This window comes from Chiloscyllium plagiosum, chromosome 9 (assembly GCF_004010195.1).
Source record: "Chiloscyllium plagiosum isolate BGI_BamShark_2017 chromosome 9, ASM401019v2, whole genome shotgun sequence".
NCBI lineage: Eukaryota > Metazoa > Chordata > Chondrichthyes > Orectolobiformes > Hemiscylliidae > Chiloscyllium > Chiloscyllium plagiosum.
The window spans coordinates 29,078,466-29,097,579 of NC_057718.1; the positions used below are offsets into that span (position 1 = coordinate 29,078,466).

Genomic DNA, 19,114 nt, shown 5'->3' on the forward strand with positions numbered 1-19,114 from the left:
TCCCTCCCCCCTACCTTTTATCTTAGCCTGCTTGGCACACTTTCCTCATTCCTGAAGAAGGGCTCATGCCCGAAATGTCGATTCTCCTTAGATGCTGCCTGACCTGCTGCGCTTTTCCAGCAACACATTTTCAGCTCTGATCTCAGGCGTCTGCAGCCCTCACTTTCTCCTACAAAATTAATCAATATGAAACAGAATACTATTGGAAGAGATTTCCTCCCCCCAACTCCTTGCCATGTATTATGCAATGAATCTACAGAATAGTCTCCCAGATATAGTAGTTAGGAACATAGGAGTAGGAACAGACCATTCAGCTCTTCGAGTTTGCTCCGTTCTGGATCCCAGTTGATCATCGACCTCAATGCCAAATTCCAATACCATCTCTGTATCCCCGATTCATTGTTAATTAGAACCCTATCAATCACTCTCTTCACCTTAATGACTGAGCTTCCAGCACCTTCTGGGCTAAACAATTCCCAAGGTTCACCGTGCTCTGCATGAAGAAGTTCCTCCTCAGCTTTAGATGGCTTGAATCTTATTTTGAGGTTGTGTCCTGTAGCTCAGGGAAACATCCTTTCTGCATCTACTCTGTCTATCCTTTTAAGTTAAAAATCACACAACATCAGGTTATGGTCCAACAGGTTTGTTTGGAAGTACTAGCTGTCGGAGCGCTGCTGCTTCATTAGGTAGCTACCTGACAAAGGAGCGGCGCTCCGAAAGCTATACTTCCAAACAGACCTGTTGGACTATAAGCTGGTGCTGTGTGATTTTTAACTTTGTCCAGCCAGTCCAACACAGGCACTGCCTCATCATACCCTTTTAAGAATTTTGTAATGGACACCATTTTATGTTTTGAAAGGTACTGTGCTCATGAACACCCCTATCAGTTTACCATTTACTTTTACTGAAAAGAAAATTGCTGACTTCTGCTTTGTCATTAAATATATTTAAGTAGAGTTGGAGGCATAAGTATGAATAAGAATTGATGCATAAAAGGAGAAATACAAATAATGGAATGGGGTGTGAAGCACCAGGATCCCTGAGTTTCTGGGAACTTTGATGGTACAGTAAGGAAAGGATGGGTGTGAAATTTACGATCAGGGGAATTTTAACCAATTTTATCTTGTATAAAGATAAGGATGAAGTATGTAAGGTGTTTTCTCAAGAGGCTGGGTTGTTAGAAAGGGCCCAGTATATAGAGCTATCTATGTTTTTCTCACAGTTATGCTCAGTGTCATGGAATGGAGTAGATGCCAAATGAGACTTGCTTAGTCCTCAATCATGGCACAATTCAGTGGAGACAGAGGCATTTCCCAGTTCAGCAGGCAGAAAAAGAAAGAAGTGGAAAGCTCTGCCTGGATGATCACTGGTACTTCTTCAAGACAGCCCTTGTATAATTGCCAACAGCCTGACAGAATTTCATAACCACCTGTAACGGTCATTTGTAGATGGTTGAAGGAAAGGTGACAGTAAAAAGGACAGTTCATTATCCATTGTCTTCCACATAGTAAAAAGTTAAAAGCTGGGGACAAATATTGTTAAATATTTGAATAAAACCTATCAGGTTAAAGCAACACAAGTATAAAGAGAAGGATCTTTCTAGGGCCAGAACAAAGTGGACTATGGTGAGAAGTGTGGTAGAATCGCATTAGAAGTCCAGCGAGGAACTATTTAAAAAATGGGAACAACTCGCTGCATCTTTTAATTAAGTTCCAGGCTTCAAGGCAAGATTCTCACTTAGCAGCAGCGAGTTTCCTATTAAGGGGACTATTGCTTCTTAATGACCTTATTAACTTCTCTCATCTCATTAATATGCAGTTTCCTCTCTTACCATCTATTACAAGAAAACAAGATCCCAAGAATTCTTGATGTGGAAGTCAGAGTGAGTACCTGGTGATTTCAGCCCACTGCTAGCTGGGAAAAGCATCCACATTGCTGGTGGACCAACTTAGGGCATCGTCCATTCTCCTTGCCAAAGTCAAGTGAATCTTCCTCAGCTTGAACTTCCAAAGATTGGAGGAGTTAGGCAGTGTAGGGTGGAAGTGGAGAGCCCAGCTACCTCTCAAGTATCCTTCGAGAGCCCAGCTACCTCTCAAGTATCCTTCGAGAGCCCAGCTACCTCTCAAGTATCCTTCAAGAGCCCAGCTACCTCTCAAGTATCCTTCGAGGTGGCTTCTGAGGTGGCCATGCTTCCTCTACAGGCTGGATGCACCTTTGCACCTCTTTGTGAGGAAGGGGAACTATGCTTTGAGCGCCAGGTTCTCCATTTCCCCTGTTACCATGCTTTCAATCAGGAGGACCAATGCTTGGAGAAATGGAATGAAGGTTTGTGTATGTATCCAGCAGGCCTAGAGGGAACTGGATCTGGCTCTCTATGGCAATCATGGAGGCAGCCAGGCAACTGCATGTCTGAGACTTAGCTGCATTCCTGTTGCCTATGAGATATGAGGGTTATTGCCTTCCGCAGAACTGCCTGGTTCTTCCTGTGTATTCTGACAAGTCCCTGATTGCCAATACCACAAGATCCTGTCCTGCATGGAGCTGAGCAGGGGCCTGGTATGCTGCAATCCTCTAAGAGCTACTGGCTTGGGCTGGTTCTTCTTTGGCCAGCTGAGGAGCTCTTGCAGTGAGGTGCTGACCAATTCGAACTCCCAAACATTTCCCTCATGGTGTCAGTGTTGGAGCTGGCAGGGCGAGAGAGGCTGCCTTGCTGACACTTCCTTTGAGGCTTTGAACACAATTCCCTTGAAGTTGAGAAGGAAAGGAGCAGCCTGTTTCTCCACAAGGGTCACAGACATCCATTGGTACCTGGAAGGCAAAGGGTAGAGAAAGCCAAGCAACCAATAGTTAGAAATGGAGTGCAATGAAAGACATTGACAACAGCGCTACTGTGTGAATTGCAGGGATAGGAGAAATTCTCCTTACTCAGTTCGATGAACATGGATGTCTTTACATTGCTGCAGATGCAGTCCTGGTCTTCCCCAAGGGATAGGATTCGTCCCTTGTCATGGATGAGGCGCTTGATGTCAGGCACTCCTCCACTCATCCCAGCTCTTTCCGAACTGTTATGGGCTGTGTTCTTTTGTAAAAGGATATGGAAGGATTGAGTGAGCAAGCTGAAAGTGAGTGACAGAGCTACTGGTGCTAGTATAGGGAGTCAAAAAGATAGTGAGATGTCCCAGATGGGTGAACAGGCAGTGTGAATACCATGGAGAATTAGTGGTATGGGAAGAACGAGAGACAGTGGGGGAAGATGTTGCATGCAATAACGAGAATGGTAGAGGATGAGCCTTGGTGGGAGGTAAGTGCAGGAGCTGAAAAAGAGAGTGTCAGGTAACAGAGAGAATGTGGCACTTAATTGAGTCCAGCGCAGAAGGTCAATGCCTTTCTTGCAGAACTGCTGGTAGTTCTTCTGAATGGTAGATACTGCACTGACTTGGGCAATCACCTCAGACTAGGGTCCAGGTGCCTTCCCAGTTAGCTGTCCAGGAAGAGGGCAGCTCTCCTCTAGATCACTCGGTCCACCCAGACCTCCAGGTCTTGGTCAGAGAATCGCGGTGCCATTTTCCCTTCTCTGGGATTGAAACATGTCTTTCAATGAGCAGAGCAGATTCATAATGGCAGTGCTTGTCCGGGTGCATGCCATTCTTTTCGCAAAGTTAAAAATCACACAACACCAGGTTATAGTCCAACAGGTTTAATTGGAAGCACACTAGCTTTCGGAGCGCCGCTCCTTCATCAGGTGATAGTGGAGGACACAATTCTAAGGCACAGAATTTATAGCAAAAATTTACAGTGTGATGTAACTGAAATTATACATTGAAAAATACCTCGATTGTCTGTTGAGTCTTTCATCTGTTCAAATACCATGATAGTTTCACTTCTTTCATGTGTAAATCACAAAACGTTTTTTTTTAAGAAAAGGTTTAAAAAAACGTTTTGTGATTTACACATGAAAGAAGTGAAACTATCATGGTATTTGAACAGATGAAAGACTCAACAGACAATCGAGGTATTTTTCAATGTATAATTTCAGTTACATCACACTGTAAATTTTTGCTATAAATTCTGTGCCTTAGAATTGTGTCCTCCACTATCACCTGATGAAGGAGCGTCGCTCCGAAAGCTAGTGTGCTTCCAATTAAACCTGTTGGACTATAACCTGGTGTTGTGTGATTTTTAATTTTGTACCCCCAGTCCCACACCGGCATCTCCAAATCATTCTTTAAGCAGATATCCATTGAGTGGAGGGACCTTGCAGGAACAGCAGGTGGTCAGATGGGGCTAGAATCAGGTAAGAGGGGCGCAGTAGGTACTTAATGAGTTAAGGTTGCTACGATGTGGCGAAAAATCCTGCTCGGCCTCACAGAGAGATACTCTCTGTGAAAAAACTGAGACTTAGCCAAAAAAATGTAAGATACAGCCCAATATTACAGAAAGCACAATTCTGTCGTGCTTCCAAATATAGATTAAATTAAGACTGATCTCAAAAAGCATAAGGTCTTCAGACAATGAAAAAGATATAGAGTATAGGTTTGAGTAGAAATTTTTCTAATAAGAATCTGAAAAGCATTATTATGAGTTTAAAAATGGCAATGAATAAAGTAATGTCTGAAGGTAAACAAATCTCCAGGTTCAGATGTTTTTACCTGAGGTGAGGAAATTACAAACGTTTTAGTTACAATCCAAAACCAATTAGATTCAAAGGATAGTATCAACGCATGGAAAGTTGCAAATGTTGCATTGTTTTCAAAAAACAAATAGCCACAAATTAATTTAGGTGCTTAAAAAGATAATACTATAATGTTTCAAGGAAGTGTCTTAAGGATGTGAACAAAATGAAAAAAATCCAGATTAAAATTATACAGCAAACAAAATACCAAGAAGGTTCATGAAACAGAAAATGTTGCAAATTCACTGTTGGCCAATCATATTTCATTTCCTAATACTAATGACTGTAAATTTTCAGCACTTTCAGTTTTCTTTTCAAATAAACAAGTAATTCAATACTAAATTATGCATCAAACTACACTGCATTGGCTCTTCACAGAGCCAACATTTCACAATGAATTAAACTGAGTGCAAGATTGATTATGATAGGAGGAGACCAAATGTAATATCCAGTCTTAGTTATTGAAATTTATAGAATTGTGCATGACAGCTGTGGGAAAAAAAATGGAGAATATGACTGGAATGACATTCTTGCCACGGCAGTACATTTGCACTGTTTGCAAATTACAACAATTTTCATACCTCATAATGGAACTCGCATATGGTAAGGTGGAGAATACAATCTTTCACTTGTTCTTATTGTCTTTGCAATGTCATTTGTGTTTCTGTCGTTTCTCTCATCTTTTTCCTTTTTTGCTTCTGTCTCCGGCCTCTTCTTCTTTCCTTCCTGACTTTTCCTTTTCAAGCAGCAAGTGGTCTTCCTATTTCCTAGGTGTCAGTCCTGATTGGCAGTGACCCTCACAAAGCTCAGCTCATCACATAAAATAGTTTCTAAAATATGAGGAAGGATGAAGCTCTGAATTAAAGCTACCAAACTGTGAAATACTTCTGCAGCACGTGACCATGACTGTAGCTTGTGCTTTTCAAGAATTTCTATATTTGTGTCCAATGTAAGGAACTGGCACAGTTTCAGGGATTTTTAGCCTCACTTCCAAGAGATAACTGCCATCTGCTCAAAGGAATATGGTGTTATCAATGGATGAAAGGGCCAAGGAATGGCAACCACATGCGGATTTATACTTTTTAAAAAACTCAACAAAAGAGCTCCACATTTCTGACAGGAGAGATCAATAAGGGCTCCTTGTTGCAGAGCTGTACTTCCATTATTATAGGTCACTTGTTATATAAAACAGTCAGGCGAAGGTAAAACATGTACCCCTGTTCACAGAATTCAGCTGCCATTTTGAGATGTAAAGGCCCAGCATCTCACACAGCCACGTGGACTTTGGTTGGGCCACAATTATTAATACATATTATTGACTTGGACCACAGAAGTAAATGTATTAGTGTCAAGTTTGCGAATTACACAAAAATAGGTGGTAAAGCAAGTAGTGAGGATAACACAAAGTGTCTTTAGAGGGATAGACACTGGTTAAATGAGTAGGCAGAAAGTTGGGGGATGGAGTATAATGTGGGAAAATGTGAAGTTACGCTTTTTGATAGGAAGAATAGAAGAGTTGAATATTATTTAACTGAGGAAATACTATAAAAATAACTGCAGCACGGAAGGACCTTGACGCCCTTGTGCATGAATCACAAAAACATAGTACCCAAGTCCAGCAGATAAAATAGGTGAGGCTGTTTTTTCAGACTGGTGGGTGTTATTTCAAAGCGAATGCAGTATAAAAATGGGGTGGTCCTGCTAAAATTATACAAGGCACTAATCGGAATGCACTTGCAATACTGTGAACAATTTTGGCCTTCCTATCTAATTAAAAATATATGAGTATTGGAAGCAGTGCAGAGAGGTTCACAGGTAAGGAGGGACTTTCATCAGAGGAGATGTTGACTAGATTGATCTTGTACTCATTGAAGTTCAGAAAAATAAGGCCAGACTTTTAAACAATTTATAAGATTACACATATGGCAGATAAAAGGTTAACAGTTTAAACATGGAGAAGTTGGTTTTCCTTCCCATGATTCATTTCCTTCAAATATCCAAACAGCTGATTCCGTCATGTTGGCCACTTCCTATCAGCTGGCCTTAGGGAACCTAAGATGTTCACTCTGATGTTACTGCAAACCAACTCAAGGCCTACGCCTTGACAGCCAACATCACTGCTACTGTATGCCATTAAATCCAACACTGAAGATGCCTATGTGAAACCTCTGTTTTAGAAAAAAAATGAGATAGATCACCAAGTGTGAGGACAAATCTTTCCTCAAACTGCATGGCCTGTGAAGGCAACAGTGTAACTTATATCAGAGTATTAGGAAATTAGTCATCCTGTTCAGTTGGATTCTTCCTTCATCTCTGAATTTTCTGACTTTTTTTTACTGTTTATGTTTTAAAAAGCTTAGTATTTCCTTTCATATTAGGTGCTGACTTTTTTTAATGGCCCTTAGAATGTCCCTTTTAATTTCTTTGCAACAATTCTAAATTCCTCGTTTAAACAAATGCTATTCCATCTCCAATTCACATACAGCCTTCTAAATTTCTTCTACTAATTGCGCTATTAATCCACCAACCCCTTTCATCTTACAGGAATATTTCTATTTTATGGACCATTCATTTTTCCACTGCTATCTCATTATCTTGTTAACTTATTGCCAGTTAAAATAAGGTAGTTCCCTTCTTATCTCACAGAATTTTTTTACATCTCAGTTTGGTTTTACCTCATTACTCTTTTCTAGTGGCAGAGTGATCTTAACTACAATGTGGTTATTATTTCCCAATTGTTACGGTGCTCAGGTTAGTTATCAACCCAATTTAATTTCTCAGAACAAGCTAAACCATCTTGTCTTTATACTTTGGACAGAATAACTATTGATGCAGGAAGCAATGTAAATATTGTGGGTTTTTTTCTAATTTTGATAGGAAGTATTACATTTATTCCAGGCAATTATCAGAACAGTCAAAAGTCCCCAATATTATTATTGTTGTTCTTGCACATTTCAATGAAGTCTGTGCTATTTGGTGGCTTATAATATGTATCAAGAATGCTCCCATTTCACTTCTCATTCCTTAACTGTATCCATATGGGCAGTTTTTTTTCCTATAGGATTACATAGAAACTACCACAAGAAACCTGTTTACCTGCCAAATGACCACTGTCTTAATCCCATATGCATTCCATGTTCCCCTCTCTTTGTTTTACTGTAACATCCAGAACATCCTTTATAGCCAACAAAGAATCCCCTTTTAAGAATTTATAAATGTATAATTTTTTTCTCTTTATATGTATATATGTTACTGTGCATTATGCACGCAATTATAGCAATATTTTATCTAAACATATAAGCATTCTCCCAGTACTGTGCTCTTTTCTCCAGAAGCATTATTTGTTTTCAAACTTGGCACAACAAAATTTAAATATATATTACAAGATTGATCAGTTCAGATGAGGTGATGATTTATTTGTAGTTCTTGAAAACAACACACAAATATCATTGTAATGTTTACAGCAGTTTTTGCTCAATTACTCTGCATTTCAGACTGAAGCCAAACAACAAGAAGTGGTAGTGTGACTCCAAGCACAAAAAGGTGTTGCTAAAATAGCTTTTAATGTTAATGGCATGAAGGCTACCATTTTAATTCAAATGAGGGTGTTTATACCTCCTACCCACAGAAGATGGAATTTCAATAACAGCTAACATATGTTTGTGGGCTAACATTTGCAATAAAGAAAAGCAAGGCAATTCATTTCACTTTTGTCTCCACTGTGTTTGACATTAATGTGTCAGCAAAAGGACAGACAGGCAACTCCCTCCCAAGCTCCTCAAAATGCACAGGACAATTCAAGTGTCAATCATTCCAAAAAGGAAGGCGATGTTTGTCTTCATCTTTCCTCTGAAAGACTCCACAGAATGGAGCAACTGAAACATTGAAATCCTTAACTTGTAAGCGAGATGTTGCATAATTGGTTCCTAGATATATTGTTCCTTAGTAAAGGCAAACAAAAAACGTATTCTATGCTGTAGCCAGAGAGAAAAAAACATATTAAATAATGCAGCCACAGTTATCAGAAAAACCCACGGGCATAAGTTTCTAATCTCAAGACTTTAGAAACATTAATTTATTTCCAAATCAACTGTTTGTCTTTACAGGCAAAATCAAATGCATCAAAATTACTATTTAAAAAATATAGCTTTTCTGACCATCTAAAACACAAACTGAAAACCATAAAAACACTACTCACACAGACCTAATGCAGTAAGAGGGAACCACCCGGCAGGTGCTGCAAATAACCCGGTGACGCAATCATACAGAAATTAAAGTGTGGATCAGCAAGTGTCAGCAACAGCAGCTGCAGCACTGTGCTGTCAGATGCGCTTTTCTTAGCCTTTCCACCAGCACCTTACTCCTGCTGATCTTAGTGTTAAGCTGCAGTGCTTCTCTTTAGCCATACTGCAGCACCACCACAGACTGAGTCAACAGGAATGAGCACACACCAAGACACGGCTTGTAAGCACTGAGTGAAATAGTACTAAAAAGCAAGAATGCTACCTCCTTTTCATTTAGCACAGAGAATGTGCATTCTATACATTATCTCCCTCCCCTATATCAGCATTTCAAAAAGATACTTTTCCCACAGAAATTCATAATTGCAGCAACTGATAATGGAGCACACCTGAAATAAAGATGCTCAGCAATATCCAATAGATCTGGTACAATTTAAATTCTGGAAATTCATAATAAATATAAAGGTATGGAATGAGCTTAAATTGTTTTGTTTATTAGATAGTAGATTAAAGACCGCATTAATTAAAACAAATGAAGTAATGATCTTGAATTGTTGTCTGTTCTGCACACTGGAATAAAACCCATTGTACAGATATTTGTACAGAGTTCTTGTGATCAAGGCCTGGAACCCAATTAAGTCACTTATGATTTCCCTGCGTGGGGGATGACCTTGCTTTGGCAGGTGGCGGGACACGGGGGTGTATGTTGTTGGCAGTTACACCAAGTGGTGTCATTCCTTCAGGAGCTCACCCCAGAGGGCTGTGCCCCAATAGGTGGACTGGCAGCTGAGCAGGGCAAGCAGTGGCCACACCTCCAGGCTGAGGATGAATGAATGGCTGTCATCCCCAAGAACAAGTAACTGAGACTGAAGCTAGACAGGGCCTGGTAGCCAGCACATATAATTTCAGCAGCATCTTTGTGAAAAGGTGGTACCATTAATGCAGAGTCCTCTCTGGTAGTGAAAAAGAATACCCAAAAGAAGGCATGCCCCTTCATCTCAGAACACTCCAGCCTTTATCGGATAGTCTCCCCTCAACTTGGCGGGGGTACCCATCCCTGTCACTGTCAAAACACCCAGAAAAATAGGAAGGAGTTCTGTTGGGTGCCAGAAATAAGACTCATCTTACATTTTTCCACTGTTGGAAAAATGGGATAGCAGAAGGAAAGTGACAGGCATGCCACACACCACATTTCTGCACCACTTTGCAAAGTTTCCAAATGCCCAGCCAGTCCTGTGGTCTGGTAAAATACAGTCCATTGAGTTTTCCAGTGTTTTCAAACAGCTAAACAAATTCTCCAATGGAATAAATATGACACACCGCATCATGAGAATTTCACATTGGAACGGAAGTCAAATTAGACGAAGAAGGAACCCAAAAGGCCACCTCCAACTAAATAATTATAAGGAGAATATTGAGAGGTCTAGGGCAGGTACATTGGCTGCCTGTTCGGAAACCAGCATATCTGACACAGTAAGGAAAATACTGGAAAGAAAAATAAGGAAGTGAGTAAAACAAATACCCTGCTAAAGTACATTAACATTTTGTATTGTTCCTCTGGCTTAATGGTAGCACTCAAATCTCGGTTTCAATAAAATGTCAGGTCAAACTCCACTCCAGGACTTCAACGTATTCATAATCTATGGTGGGACCCACTGTACAGAACAGATAATGTTGAAAATAGATGTTTTAAAGCCAGAACTATTATTAACTACAAATATCACCATTATGTATGGTGAGTAATCCCATCCAGATTTGTTATCCAAAGGCTCAGGCACATACTCTGGGGACAATGGGTTTAAATCACACCACATCAACTGGTAGATTTGAAATTCAATTAAAATCTGGAATTGAAAGCTAGTTCAGTAATAGCAATCATTATGTCCTTCAGAGACAAAACTTTGTATCTCATTTGGTTTACAGGTGACTCCAGATCTTCAAAAATGTGACTGACTCTTAACCGCCCTCAGAAATGGTTGAGCAAGTCATTCAGTTCAGGGGCAATTAGAGATGCTGACCTAGTTAACAACACCTACATACCATGAAAGAATTTTTAAAAAAGGAACTGTCAACTGGACAAGGAATCTGCCTTCATATTACTAAATTGATAAAGGAATTACTGAGGAAACATCTGACTGAATGCATTTTTTGGAGCTCCATGTTTTAAAAGGATTACCATAACAAAACTCACCAAGTTTAATATGCAATCACAAACAGCAACATGTGACAGGCATTACATTCTGGGTAACTTTCACTCTATTTATATATATTGGCTGAGTTTAGAAAAACACATCTATTTTCCACATTCCAGTTTTCTGCAATTAAATTACAGCTTGTCCATTCTCTCCATAGATACTCTGATCAACCTCTTCAGACATATTTGGGGCCAGCTAAAAACTGAACCCAGCTCTTAAGATTAGATTTAAGATTAGATTACTTACAGTGTGGAAACAGGCCCTTCGGCCCAACAAGTCCACACCGACCTGCCGAAGCGTAACCCACCCAGACCCATTCTCCTACATTTACCCCTTCACCTAACACTACGGGCAATTTAGAATGGCCAATTCACCTAACCTGCACATTTTTGGACTGTGGGAGGAAACCGGAGCACCCGGAGGAAACCCACGCAGACACGGGGAGAATGTGCAAACTCCACACAGAGAGTTGCCTGAGGCGGAAATTGAACCCGGGTCTCTGGCGCTCTGAGGCAGCAGTGCTAACCACTGTGCCACCGTGCTGCCCAAAAGTAGTGACACTACCACTGCATCTCAAAAGCCCTAGTAGTCTCTCCATAAACTTGCAGCAAGCTGTGCTTCTGTTGAAGTAACTGCTGATTAATTTTTTTTAAAAGTACCAATTGCATATTTAAACAACTCCCTCAACATCCCTGCGTCCAAATTGAATGGCTTTGGCCTTCATCAGACATGTAGATCAATTAATTGTTGAAACAATTGTATCTTGAATAAATCTGGGTATGGTGTGTGAATGAATGTATAAATAAGCAGAAGTAAACTATTCAGCCCTTTGAATCAGCTCTGCCATTAAAAGGATCATGGTTAGTCCACATTTCCATCTGTCCCAATAACCTTCGAATATTTTCAAGGCAGAGGTAGCTAGGTTCACGTTAGGTAGGAAAATCAATGATCCCATCTCCATCACCTGCTAAAGCAAAGAGTTCCAAATTCTCAAAAACCTCAGAGAGAAAAATCTCTTCATCTCTGTTTTGAATGAATGACCACTAATTTTAAATCAGCATCCCACAGTTCTTGAATCATCCACAAAAGGAAACATCCTTTTCATATTTATCTTGTCAAAACCATTTATGATCTTATACATTTCAAATAAGCCATTGGTGAGACCACATCTTGAATACAGTGCAGTTTTGGTTTCCTTACTTAAGGTTTCAAATGCACTGGAAGCACTTAAGAGCTTTGTTCAATTGATGCCAGGAATGATGCCTTATGAGGAAAGGCTGGACAGGCTGGACTTGTTTCCACTGGTGTTTTAGAAGAATGAGAGGTATGTCATTGAATATTGGATATCTGAAGCATAACATCCCTTTGAGTTCAATTCCTCTAGTAATAAAGGATAATATCCCACTAGCTTTTTTGAGTATTTGCTTCACCTGCACATTAACATTTTGTGACTCATACGCCAGAATACTTAATTCCATCTGCAATTGTTCTCCATTTAAATAATATTCTTTTTTCATTCTTCTTGCCAAAATTAAGAACTTCCCATTTACTCATATTATACTCTATCTGCCCAATTTTTGCCTACTCACTCAAACTATCTAAATCTGTCTGTAAATTAGATTAGATTCCCTACAGTGGGGAAACAGGCCCTTCGGCCCAACCAGTCCACACCGACCCGCCGAAAAGTAACCTACCCAGACCCATTTACCCTCTGACTAATGCACCTAACAGTATGGGCAATTTAGCATGACCAATTCACCTGACTTGCACATCTTTGGACTGTGGGAGGAACCCCACGGGGAGAATATGCACACAGACAATCGCCTGAAGCTGGAATCGAACCTGGGACCCTTGTGCTGTGAGGTAGCAGTGCTAACCACTGAGCCACTATGCTGCCCATATTTTCCTACCTATCTTGGAGTTGTCTGCCAATTCATTTAAGTTGCTTTTGCACATCTAAGTCATTAGTGTAGTTTGCAGGAAGTTGAAGCCCCAGCAGAGATCTCTGGAGGATTCCATTCATTAGACCTTGCCAATTAGACAAAGACTCATTTATGCATACTCTCTGCTTTTTTTTAATCCAGCCAGCCAGCCTATCCATGGTAATGTTACCACCTTAATGCTGATTTTTCTTTTTCTGCAATAGCATCCAAAATGATACTTATCAAATGCTTTGTGGAAATCTAAGTATGATATGTCTAGAGGCTCTTTATCCACATTGCATGTTTTTAAAGAACTCCAGTAAATTGGATTTTCATTTAGAACTGATTGCTACCCCTGTAGGTACTGTGATAGAATTTTGAACAACTATTGAATAACTTGGATAACAATGCTTCATTTTTAATACCATCGCCATATTGAAATGCTCTCCCAAAACTGACTGACAAATTCACTCTTCACAAATCCCTTGTGATCAAGAATGACTTACTTCCCCCACATTCAAAGGGTTCTGAAATGACTGATAAATCCAATGATTCTGGATTAGTGGTGCTGGAAGAACACAGCAGTTCAGGCAGCATCTGAGGAGGAGTAAAATCGACGTTTCGGGCAAAAACCCTTTATCAGGAATCCTGATGAAGGGCTTTTGTCTGAAACGTCGACTTTACTGCTCCTCGGATGCTGCCTGAACTGCTGTGCTCTTCCAGCACCACTAATCCAGAATCTGGTTTCCAGCATCTGCAGTCATTGGATTTATCAGGGTGGGTAAAAACAATGAAACCAGTGGAACACTACATGCAAACGTGGTGCTTGAAGGATCAGGTAATTGAGCTGTAGGTGGTTAGTTGTGCTCTCTCCAACATCATGACTCGGAGTGACTTCTTATTGGAATATATAAAGGCAATATGTTCAGCACATTTCTGATTGAATCTTTTCTGTTTTGATCCATTACAAGCTAGATATTTCCATCAGTCATCACTGAGCTCTTCGGTGATGATTTAAAGATATTGCCAAAACATTTCCATTGTCCTCTGAGACTCTGTATGACTGAGTTTCAAGTAGTGTACTGACATGCCTTGTCCAGTGGAACTGACTTTGAGTAATTAGCGACCTGATGCTAAGAACTTGGGCTCAGAAGACGATCCTAATTTTATTTTCGTTGATTCATTTTGTGGGAGGTGTCAAGCTTCTTGGGTGTTGTTGGGGCTGCACTCATCCAGGCAAGTGGGGGAGTATTCCATCACACTCCTGACTTATGCCTTGTAGATAGTGCACACGCTTTGGAAGTCAGGTGTGTTACTCGCTGCGGTATTCCTAGCCTCTGATGTGCTCCTGTAGCCATTATGTTTATGTGAAGAGTCCAGTCGAGTTCCTGGTCAATGACAACCACCCAGGATGTTGAGAGTGGGGATTCAGTGATGGTAACACTATTGAATGTCAAAGGGCGGTAGCTAGCTTATGCCTTATTCGTGATGGTCATAACCTGGCAGTTGTGTGGCACGAATGTAACTTGCCACGTGTCAACCCAAGCCTGGATATTGTCCAAACCTTGCTGCATTTGGACATGGTCTGCTTCAGTATCTGAGGAGTCGCGAATGGCGCTGAACCTTGTGCAATCATTGGCAAACATGCCCAGTTCTGATCTTATGATGGAGGGAAGGTCATTGATGAAGCAGCTGAAGATAATTCTGCCTAGGACACTACCATTAAGAACTCCCGCAAAGATGTCCTGGAGCTAGGATACTTGATCTCAAATGGCGAAGACCATCTTCCTGTGTATCAGGTATGCTTCCATTCAGCGGAGGGTTTGTTCCTGGATTCCCATCGATTCCAGTTTTGTCAGGACTCCTTGATGCTACAATCAGTTAAACGCACCCTTGATGTCAAGGGCTATCACTCTCACCTCCCCTCTAGAATTCAGCTCTTTTGTCCATGTTGGAACCAAGGCTATAATGAAATCAGGAGCTGAGTGGCCCTGGGAGGACCCAAACTGGGTGTCACTGCGCAGATTATTGCTGAGCAGGTACTGCTTAATACCCATGGTTGATGACACATTCCATCACTTAACTGATGATCAAGCGTAAGCTGATGGGGTGATAATTTTCTGGGTTGGATTTGTTCTTTTTCTTTACACACAAGACATACTAATGATGGCATTGGATAGGTTTCCTTTGTACAATGGATAGTACTTCTTTAGAGTTTTGAGGAACTTGCTATAGTTGTCAGTCTCCAAAGCATAGAGTCATACAGCATGGAAACAGAGCCTTCAGTCCAACTAGTCCATGCCAACCATGTTCCCAAAGTAACTAGGCCCACTTTCCTGCATTTGGCCCATATCCCTCCAAAGCTTTCCTATGAAAGTATTTATCTAAATGTCTTTTAAACGTTGTAACTGTACCTGTATCCATCACTTTCTCTGGTGGTTCATTCCACACATGAAGCATTCTCTGTGTAAAAACATTGCCGCTCATATCCTTTATAATTTTGTCCTCTCACGGAGTCATAGAGATGTTCATCATGGAAAGAGACCCTTTGGTCCAACTCGTCCATGCCAACCAAATATTCTAAATTAACCTAGTCTCATTTGCCAGCACTTGGCCCATATTCCTCCAAACCCTTCCTATTCATATACCCATCCAGATGACTTTTAAATGTTGTAATTGTATCAGCCTCCACCGTTTCCTCTGGCAGCTCATTCCATACACGCACCACCCACTGCGTGAAAAAATTGCCCACAAGATCCCTTTTAAATTTTTCTCCTCTCACCTTAAACCTATACCCTCTGGTTTTGAATTCCCCCACCCAGGGGAAAAGACCTTGGCTACACCCTATCCATGCCCTTCATGATTTTATAAAACTCTATAACATCACCTCTCAGCCTCTGATGTTCAGGTAAAATAGCTGCAGCCTATTCAGCCTCTCCCTATTGCTCAAACTCCCAACCCTGGCAACATCCTTGTAAATCTTTTCTGAACCCTTTCAATTTTCACAACATCCTTCCCATACTGCAGAGACCAGAACTGCATGCAGTACTCCAAATGTTGCCGAACCCATGTCCTGAACAGCCACAGCATGATCTCCCAACTCCTTTACTCAATGCACTAATAAAGGTAAGCATACCAAATGCCTTCTTCACTATCCTATCTACCTATGACTCCACTTTCAAAGAACTATGAACTTGTTCAAGAACGTTGTTCAGGACCTTACCATTAGTATGTAAGCCCTGCTCGGTTTTGCCTCTCACCTTAAAAATACGCCCCCTTGTTTTGAACTCACCACCCTTGAGAAAAGATGCTTGCTATTTATTTTGTCTACACCACTCATGGTTTTATAAACTTGTTTAAGGTCACCCCCCCTGAACTCAACACAGGAATCACTGGTAAATCATGTCCCTAATCTCGGCTTCATGATCCTCATCCTCAAATACTCTCTTCATCATTTGGCTAGAGGCGGAGCTGGCACACTGAAGTCAATGATGAATCTTGGTGTAGTTTTCCACCTTCATTGACTGAAGGCACCCAAGACGTGGAAAATTATTCACATTTTCCAGGACTATGCTATTGATTTTAACGGAGAGAAAGGGCTGTGTTGCATGAGATGGATTTTAAGCTCACCCATATAAAATGGATTCTTAGATGAGCTGTTTGTACACATTTGCCCACCAAATCCATTAAGTAGCTCAACAACAATTATAATAAAAGACGCAGTGTTGTACTTTTGGATAAAATGAACCTCAAGCTGACTACAACATCCAGCTCTGATTTGGATTTTCCCCTCATATTTCCTGTGACAAAGCTGTCCATGAACTATGTTTTCAGTCTATGATTCATATGTTGCAGATGTCAAAAGCTTGAAACCATCCCCTGCCACCACAAAATAATATCCTGCCAGCCAAACTAATGAGGACTCAGCCTGCCAGCTGCCAAGTGATTTTAAACACCTCCATACTGACAACTGCTTTAATAACCACATTAACAATTTACCATTTACCTCATTGTACAACTGAATTTTAAATTTATATAAAACATACTTTCCTGTTTTTTTCTAAAGAAAACATATGTCAATTTCAATTCATTGCAAAAACAAAACTTCAGTCTGTTATCTTCCTGCCCATAGGTAACGTGGTTGTTTGGTCCATTATTAATTATGCTGTTATAAAACAAAAATACTGCAGAAGCTGTAATCATAAAACTCCAATAGTGCTGAAAGAGGCCATTTGGCCAATCGAGTGCACACCAACCCTCCAAACAGCATCCCACGCAGACCCAGCCCCCACCCTATTCCTGTAACCCCACATTTAGAACATATAGAACATAGAACATAACAGCGCAGTACAGGCCCTTCGGCTCTCAATGTTGCGCCGCCCTGTCATACTAATCTGAAGCCCATCCCACCTACACTATTCCATGTACGTCCATATGTCTGTCCAATGACGACTTAAATGCACTTAAACTTGGCGAATCTACTACCGTTGCAGGCAAAGCATTCCACACCCTTACTACTCTCTGAGCATGGCCAATCCACCTAACCTGCACATCTTGGACTGTGAGAGGAAACCGAGCACCCAACAGAAACCTATACAGACACTGGGAGAATGTGCAAACTCCACACAAACAGTCACCCAAGGCTGGAATCAAACCCAGGTTGCTGGAGCAGTGAGACAGCGCTGCTAACCACTGAACCACCCCTTGTATTTACAAATGCATAAATAAAATCAGAAAATGCCAAAAAACCTAGCAAGTTTGGTCGTATCCATGGAGATAGTAACAGAGTTAAAGTTTCAGTTTGATGTCTGCTCATCGTCTGATTAACTATTTGTCTTTCCACAGATATTGCCAAACCAGCTGCATATTTCCAGCACTTTCTGTTCTTAATTATGCTGGGGTTGCTTTAAACATTAAAAATAACTGAACTCCCTGCAAACCTATATAACAATTCCACTGAAAAAGTTTTAAGCAGCAGTGGAATAAAAACAGAGATTGTTAACGTACTGGCCAATGACATTTGAGAGAAACAAACAGGTTAATGCCTCCATGTGATCCTACACTAATGTACAGTTCCACAGTTCTGATGAACAGTCAACCTGTTAAAATTCAGGGAGGGTGATACAGTGGCTAAAGACCTTTAAAACCTTTCACTCTCAAATTCTCAAATGTCGTAATCTTAATGGTGACAATGGTTAGATTTTATTCATTATAGCAATTATTTAATGCATGTTAATGTTAGAACAGTAATATCAAAATCAAAAGCATTACTTTTATATTTGTTCGAAAAACAATGTCCTTTTGACAACCCTAAATCCCTGCTCCAAGCTCTGGTAGTTTTTATTCATTTACAGGATGTGGGTGTCACTGGCTAGGCCAGCATTTATTGCCCATTCCTAATTGCCCAGAGGGCAGTTCAGAGTCAATCACATTGCTATAGGTCTGGAGTCACATGGAGGCTAGACCAGGTGAGGATGGCAGATTTCCTTCCCTGAAAGACAATTGCAGGCCGGATGGGTTTTTCCAAAAATTGACAATGGTTTAAAGGTCATGAGTAGCTTCTTAATTCAAGATCTTATTTAATTGAATTCAAATTCCACCATCTGCTGAGATGGGATTTGAAGCCACGGCCTCAGACAATCGGCTGAGTTTCTGAATTAATAGTCCAGTCATAATTCACTATGCCATCGCCACTCCCCAATGCAACATGTGCACTCCAGTCCTTCCACTAACCCATTGTCTGAGATAGACTGTCTACGAAATTCTTCCAAACCACTGGTCACTTGCCTCCACACTGCAAGTGTTTAGAATCCCCATACAACATAACCAACTCAGCGAGGCTGATTGAACCCGATCATTGCCATGCTATGTAAAAACAATGACTGCAGATGCTGGAAATCAGATTCTGGATTAGTGGTGCTGGAAAAGCACAGCAGCATCCGAGCAGCAGTAAAATCGACATTTCGGGCAAAAGCCCTTCGTCAGGAATACAGGCAGAGTGCCTGAAGGGTGGAGAGATAAGTGAGAGGAGGGTGGGGGTGGGGAGAAAGTAGCATAGAGCACAATAGGTGAGTGGGGGTAGGG

At 40.8% G+C, this 19,114-nt stretch overlaps 1 protein-coding gene across 7 annotated transcripts in view; it reads right to left on the bottom strand.

The window, feature by feature from the left end:
* LOC122552723 (tetratricopeptide repeat protein 7A-like) overlaps positions 1–19,114 on the bottom strand; it is a 421,938-nt gene that overhangs the window by 184,646 nt on the left and 218,178 nt on the right. The window lies entirely within an intron of this gene.